General features: G+C 42.6%; 1 long non-coding RNA gene across 1 annotated transcript; it reads right to left on the reverse strand.

Annotated features, from left to right (window-relative positions):
* Positions 1 to 251: 251 nt before the first annotated feature.
* On the reverse strand, positions 252 to 4,474 carry LOC142496070 (uncharacterized). The gene is made up of 3 exons (XR_012801895.1): positions 4,339 to 4,474; positions 2,476 to 2,973; positions 252 to 392 (listed from the first exon to the last, which is right to left on the reverse strand). It is a non-coding gene; the product is annotated as an uncharacterized LOC142496070 (long non-coding RNA).
* Positions 4,475 to 7,989: the final 3,515 nt, after the last annotated feature.

The following is a 7,989-nucleotide window of genomic DNA, read 5'->3' on the forward strand; positions in this document are numbered from 1 at the left end:
GTCTGATTATTTTTCAACAATAATTTCTCTTTGTGAATACATATTGTATTTGTTAGTCATTTCTGACAAAAATGTTAACACACTGATAGAAAACTGCTGCAATGAAGTGGTAAGAAAGTAATAGAAGTAATTGCGCCCATCCTTACCAAAGTTGTAAATCTGCATTTATTTTTGTGCTAACCATACCGGAGACCTTATCCCGTTCATTGTTTCACAGGTGTTCTCTTTCCCCCAATATCATAGCACAATATGAACAACAATTACTCCTCACCTCTGCTGGTGTTACCCCTGGCATTCGTATATCCAGTGTATAATCTGACGAGCCTGGAGACATTACAGGCCGTGTTGTTCCCAAGCAGTCATTGGAAAGAGATCTGGATGGTTCCTTATATCTTCAATAAAAATATAATGAAAAAAAAACATTTTAAGTTTCTTTTTTTTATTCCATCATGAACTCTGTTCTACATGCCTACAAGTCACAGTAATGAGCTCTATTTTGTAACTACAAATCAAGTAATTAAGACAAGTTCAATATCTTTTCTTCAGATATAAGTAGCAAACCGTACACATGCTGAGAAGACAACACATTTAGAAAGTGAAGTACAGTATTAGTTAGTAAAAAGGACTAAAACTGGAAATTCTAAGTGCATAGACAATGAAGGCTGTGAGCTGTGACAGAGGTAGAGGCTGTGATATAAGTAGATAATAGGACAGTATATAAAAGATAGCTGTATTTATTTATTTATCTTACTACAAATAAATCATTAAACCATCTTGGTAACGGGATCCAGAAGAATAGGAATAGGTTTGATTAGGCTCCTAAACCTAGACTAGAGGCAATATGACAGCTGCAAACAGTTCACACTCATTGATACTTTTTGTAATACGCAGTGAAGTTTGCAGCAGTATCTTTCACTTTCCAGAATGCTGTAGAAGAAGCTTGGACAGCCAAACTGTTCATTTTCAGCATGGAGCTCAATGGAATTAGAAAGACGCACACCAATGTTAGATTTGGGATTCTATGATGCTTTCACATCTTATAATTGTCTTGACTAATCATTGTAGATGATTTAATGCCTTATTAAAGTAATTAGTTATGCCAACATAGACATGAGTTGACCCCTTCACATCAGTTTAAACCCATTTTGTGATTTAATGATGAACCTAGAAGGAGCATGAGTAAAGATCTTGCATCATAAAACATTTTAATATGAGCACATGACTAGAATATTATTTACATAAGCATAATAAATAAAACAGAGCTGTTCATGGAACATCAGGATCTATCACAGGATGTCTGTCATTTATGTTTGTTCAAACAATACCTGCTTTCTGCATCTAAAGTAATCTTCTCTAGCATTTCTACTCCGGTTTTCATTTCCTGCTCATGTGTGTGTTTTTCCAATCTAATAAATCTGCCAGAACTTTTATTTATAGAATGATAAATTATATATATAATGACATGCAAATTACACAGTAATATTGCCATTTGAGATATATATATATATATATATATGTATATATATATATATATATATTTTTTTTTTTTTAAGGTACAGGGACAGAGAGAGGATTTGAAGTAAGCGTATGGTTGCTAGATCACGATGGACCAGTGAATCAGACAATTAAAGCAATTGCTTTATCTAAATAAACTGGTTTCTCAGTTTCTCAGGGGTACAGATATTTTCTATGCTAATATATGTAGAAATGGCATTAATAAATAAAACAATATTACAGAATTGCATTCTGCGCCAAATATGTTGGGAATTGAAATTCAATGGGTAAATATAAACTGGCAAGAAGTTTGCATTGTTGCATGAAATCTGTTGACATTAGGAACTCATGACCAACCAATTCTTAACTGGCATGCATTTACGCAAATTTGTTGTAGATCATCTATACTCTCGATCTATTAATACACTGTACAAAATAGACATGAGTATAGTGGCTGTAAAAATAATACTTCCTTAAATAACAAAGCTTTTCAGAAATAATACAGGCCTTTGGAAGAGAAAGATGCATACGAAATGGAATAATCAGAGAATATTGTAGTGAATAATATATGTGCGTATAAATATTTAATGTAATAATTATAGAGACTGATACATTTATGTTTTCCTAGCAATCACAGCTCATTTTTAAACACCATCAGAGGACAAATGTATTCATGTAAATGTGCGGATTTCATCGTACAGAAAGAAGCACAGCAGTGAGCAGCAACTGATCATATACCCAACACGTTTATAATAATAATACATTTTTTTTTTTATATATATATATATATATATATATATACACACATATATTATACATACATACATACACACACACATACACACACAAATTAAGAAAAAAATCAATATCACAAAAAAGACTTGAGGACAAAACAATTACATCTGTGTGTCAAATAAAGTGGACTACTTAAAAAAAAAATCTATATCTATATCCACTCACATAAGCTTAAACTTTCCTCACCTCTTAAAGACAGATCTAGGGCTCCTGAAACAGTAACAGCTGTCTTGGAAAATAAGAAATAGTAGGATCAAGCTGCTAATGAGGCTGGCCATGTTCACCCTGATGTTCCTTGCCTTATTACGGTGGCAAATAAAAGGCAGCGTTGTAATCCTGGCAATTAGGCTGCTGTATCAGCCCACTACTTCATTACTGCGAGCCCCACAGGCATCCTACAGCTGTTGACAGCCCATCCGTCTTCAGGAGGTGAAGCGCTGGAAGGTGGACGATGCAACTCTGGGATCTAGGATTTGCTGGAAAGAAACATCCTCCTGATTGAACACAGTTTTTTCTTTAGGATAACGTTGTACTTCCGTGCGGGAAAGATGTTCCAGCACAGTGCAAGTTGAGATGCTTGACTTCCCCCCCGCAAGGGGCTTGCACCCTGGTGCTCTGCAACTACAAGTTACAGATCACTCACAATTACCCAGCATCATGCCAACACCCGTCTTCAGTGAGAACCTGTGAAAAGAGGCAGATAATGGATGACTAACACATTACAACATTAGTCCTCAGCAAATCCCTGTTGAGGGTTCTCAGTGCATTTGTTTTCTAAGCCCAACCCAATTGACAAACTCATATGCTCTAGTACAGTGATATAAAGCTTCCTCCTGTCACACACACACACGTCTGTTCTCTGGTTTGCATCCAATGTATTATTTGACTGTTTTAACATTACAGGTAAATATAAATCAAAGGAATTCTGCAATAGTGTCGTTTAGTTGAATTATCTGACACTACAGTGAACTTCTGCAATGCACTATTGCCACACAAAAGAACAATTACCCAAACTTTAGGACTGAAATTACCAATACGGTCACTAATGGCTGCACGTTTTCATTTCACAAAAGACTAGGATTGTCACATAATGAAGCCACCAAAAGAGGGAGTTGGTTCTGTGGTTCAGCATTAAAGCTACAATCACGGGTCATGAGAAGTCAGATGAAAACACACAAGTGACAAATGCCACATGTAAAACCTCCAAAGCTTCCAAATCCATTTAAGTGAATTAAGATCTTGAACAATCTGAGAAATTCCCTACTATGTCGTCATATTCTCTCCTCGCTGTCACTTTATACACAAACAATCCACCAATCCAAATGGGGATGGATCTCAAGCCATTGGATGAAACTACTACAGTACCATTATGTTGTGATGGCATCAGCAACCATGACACAAGAGGAACTGGGATATGTTAAAAGTGGGGGTCAGCAGCACAGAGATTAAGCCAGTTTAGAAAATACCTGTCAAGAACCGAGGAATCAGCCTACTTCTTACAATACCCACCTACAACATGCCACAGGATCAAAATCATGTCAATCACATCAACATAGCAAAGCTAAACCACAGTTTTGGTACATTAGTCTTCTAACTAAATGAACACATTCACTACCAGAGAGGCAAGACACGCACACATTACCCCGCTGGCAGCGAAAGAGTCAACACAAGAAGTCCTTCCAATGCATTTGATTCCTTTTCCAGAACATTGCACACCAGTGAAAGTAAATACATATGTATGCACATCCATTATCAAAGTAAATCAAACCTTGAAGACAGAAGGATGAATTCAACCGATTAAAAGATCTTCCTGGCAGCTTGCTAGTGTCAACATGCTGCAAACCTACAGTCAGTGGCTGAACCGAGACTACAGAGCGCCAGCCAGTGTGACCACCAGAACTTTTACGCATCACACACACACCAGTAAAGAGCTTCGCTGCTCCTATGCAAAGCAACTCAGAGAGGCTAGGACCGAACCCTGACCCAGGAGCTGCCGGCACCCGCGCGCAACAGAGCCCAAAATGCACACCGCGCTGCTTCTGGAGTTACTTTGGGAGTGGGTGCTTCCAGGGGACGGGAACCACCGCTCCAGCCTCCGGATTGATCTGATTTTGTGCTCGCTGCGGGTCTACGTGCAGGCAGACAAGGAAACAGCGGGGAGAGGAGACTACAACTCCCAGCAACACTTGCGCGAGGGGGAAAAAAAAAAAAAAAAAAGATTCAAAAATGTTAAAACTTTATTTTTAGGACAGTTAGATTTTAAGTGAATGAGATTTGTAGTGCTAGCTGGGAAATTAATATTACGTTTACCCCTTTACTGTAGGGTGCATGTATTTTCACATTTGCTGCAGCTCACAATGTAATGAAGCGTCCATGGACCAAATAAGTAACATTTTGGGGGTTCTAGACCAAGTGAGACTTAATGGAATTTATATTTTATTTGTATAAATAAATGGAGGTGTAGGAAGCCATTGATGATGGGAATAAAAGCTGGATGTAACTGAAACTTCATAGATAGACCCGCCAACATTTTTGTACTTAAAAAATAAGTTCTATTGTAGTTCCTCTACTTGTACAGTACTGTAGGGAGGCACTCCTAAGCAAGTCCTATGGAAGTCCCTTAACCTATGCAGCTTACCTTTTGGGTCAGTGGTGGGATTCATTTTTTTTTTTAGCAACAGGCTCTCTCTCATTGGGGCGGGGTGTTTTGTGTTTTTTTTTTTAACGTTTTATTCCGTTGAACAGGACTGCACGGGGGGGAGGGGAGGGAAGAGACCAGAGCCCCCCTCAAATCTCCCCCAAACCCTTTCACATCTCTCACAGCCCCCCTCATATATCTCCCAGCCCCCCTCACATCTCTCCCAGCACCCCTCACATCTCTCCCAGCCCCCTCATATATCTCCCAACCCCCTCACATCTCTCCCAGCCCCAATCACATCTCCCCCTGCCCCCCTCACGGCTCTCCCAGGCCCCCTACACGGTTCTCCCAGCCCCCCTAACATCTTACGCTGCCCCCCCCACGTCTCTCCCAGCCTCCCTCACATCTCTCTCAGTCCTACTCCATGCCTACCTGGGAGGACACAGTCACGGGGAGGGCTCCCCCGGCTTAAAGAATTAGCTAGTACTGTAGTAGAATATCTTGAGTCAGAGCAGGAGAGAACTGCATGTGGTGAGGAGCGCTCTATAGCAGCAGACAGAAAGTTCCGGGTCAGACTGCTAGATGCTGCACCTCCCCTGCAGTCCTGCTCTGACTCTCACTCAAGTGATTCTATTACCGGATAATACATTAAGCCCGCTGCCGCATACCATCTCTCGCCGCTGCCTGTTAAGCACCGGTTCAGAAATCCTAAGAACAGGTTCGCATGAACCGGTGCAAACCGGCTGAATCCCACCACTGCTTTGGGTGCCCGAAGAAGTAGTCACTACGCCATGGGATCTGGCACTCTGGGTTTCCCATGACTTAGTGGCTATGTCTTGACCAAAGAGTGCTTATTTTCCCAGCTTTGATCGTGTCCTGTGTTCTCATGGAGCTCAGGACGCGATCTGAAATATAGGTAAATGGAAGAGAACTCTTTTTCCGGACTGTAGCCCCTCTGGCACTCAAAGGATTAATAGGTAAACCTGGTCTTACATAACTCAAAAGTGTAGTGTACCTGCTAAATAGGTACAATTGGAGGGTATGGAGTAGAATGATGTGTAATTGTCTTAAATCTATGTTGTTGAATGGCTATATGTTTTATTATTACAAGAATGAATCTATTTTTATGAAACCACTAGCTGATATACCCGGCGTTGCCCGGGATTTAATTTTCCGACTGGGTGGCTGGCAGGCGGTGGTTGCGAGGCAGTGACTGGGTGGGTGGGAGTGACTGGGTGGGAGGGAGGCAGTGACTGGGTGGGTGGGAGGCGGTGAGTGGGTGGGAGGCGGTGAGTGGGTAGGTGGGAGGCGGTGAGTGGGTGGGTGGGAGGCGGTGGGTGGGAGGCGGTGAGTGGGTGGGACGAAGGCAGTGGGTGAGTGAGTGGGAGGCAGTGGGTGGGTGGCGATGGGAGTTAGGGAGTGGGTGGTCCGCGGGAGAAAAGCAGAGTGGGCGGGTGCGGCGCTCCGTTCCCGGCACTTGTCCCCCCCCCTCACCTTGGTCCCGAAAATGTTCCCGGCAGCACGCGTGTCCGTTCAGCCACCTAGCCCCGGTCAGTGGCGGTCGTGTTCCCCCCCCCCCACACCCCTCGGTCCCGCGGGGTGTGGAGGAGAACAGTGGTGAGTGATGTGGGCTTAGTGGCGCTTGTTCCCCCCCTCACCTCTGCCCCCTGGCGCGAAGGGCCTGTGGCGGGCGTGTAGCTGTACGCGACTCATTGGAGGCGCGTGCAGGAGGGTGTGCAGGAGGGTGTCTTGGCAGCGGTGGCTCACTGCTGTTGTCGCGCTGACCTCTGTCCCCCCCTCACCTCTGTCCCTCTGACTAACCCAAAGGTCTTCTCTATTCCGAGATGTCCATGCTCATCATGTAGGGACTTCAACACCATGTATTGCAAGTTCTTAGAGAGGACTAGTTGTCGCCTATCCGGGTGGTTGTGGTATTGCACCACCCGATAGAGTAAGCAATTGTCTATTTTGAATTTGTCCACTTCCCGCATGAATATACGTAAAGATTGACGCTCATACACGTGTATGGACTCACAAGCTGTATATCAACATATAGATAGATGGGAACTTCAATAAATCATTCCATCATTGTATAATGCAGAGTTAAGGGGGGACATATACATGGGACCTAGCGGTCAGTCAGCACGACTACCGCAGATATGGTTTACCCTGCTTACCCCCCTTAACATATACACTTCCCTAAATAGGGACCAAGGTAACATTAAATGAGGGCTAATGCCCATTACCTTTCCATTAAGTGTATAGGAATACGAAATCCATCCAGGTGAAGTTCCACTGCGTGCAGTCCTGATAGAAGGAACCAGAATGTAGAGAAGCAAGGAGCACAGCTGGGTTGAAAATCTGCAGGAAGGGTCCTGTAGAAAAAATTAATGAAGGGCACAACTCCGTTCTAAAACTGAGGGTGGTTTATTGAATAAGTGCACAGGGACAGAAACACAGCCCACACACCTTAAAGGTATCCCAAAGGGCCAATTCATTCGCTTACGACGTAATTGTTCCAACGAGGAAGACTATAATGAACGTGTAAAAGAACTGTTTGATCGTTTTGTACAACGGGGCTACAAACCAGATGATTTAAAAAGGGCCATTCAGGAGGTCTCGTCTACCAATAGATCAGAACTATTCCACCGCTCTAAAAGAGGCTTAAGATTTAATGACACACCCCTGTTTATTACCTCATTTAGCTCCCAAGCTGAACAAGTCAGATTTATTCTTAAAAAACATTGGTCGGTACTCTCCTTGGACCCCATATTAAAACAATATATTACTGCAGGTCCAAATGTTGTTTATAGGAAGGCCAAGACGGTTGCGAATTCTCTTACCCCAAGTCTCTTTTCCTCTAAAAAGGTACATTGCAATACAGTTCCTAGTGGTTCTTTCCCCTGTGGGAAATGCAAAATTTGTGGATACATTAATAAATCAAACAAATGTGTATCCAGTCAAACTGGAAAATCTCATGCCACTAGATCATTTATCAACTGCAACTCCACATATATTGTCTACCTCATCACTTGCGGGTGCGGTGGCCAATATGTTGGAAG

Source organism: Ascaphus truei, chromosome 1 (genome assembly GCF_040206685.1).
Source record: "Ascaphus truei isolate aAscTru1 chromosome 1, aAscTru1.hap1, whole genome shotgun sequence".
In the NCBI taxonomy this organism is placed as follows: Eukaryota; Metazoa; Chordata; class Amphibia; order Anura; family Ascaphidae; genus Ascaphus; species Ascaphus truei.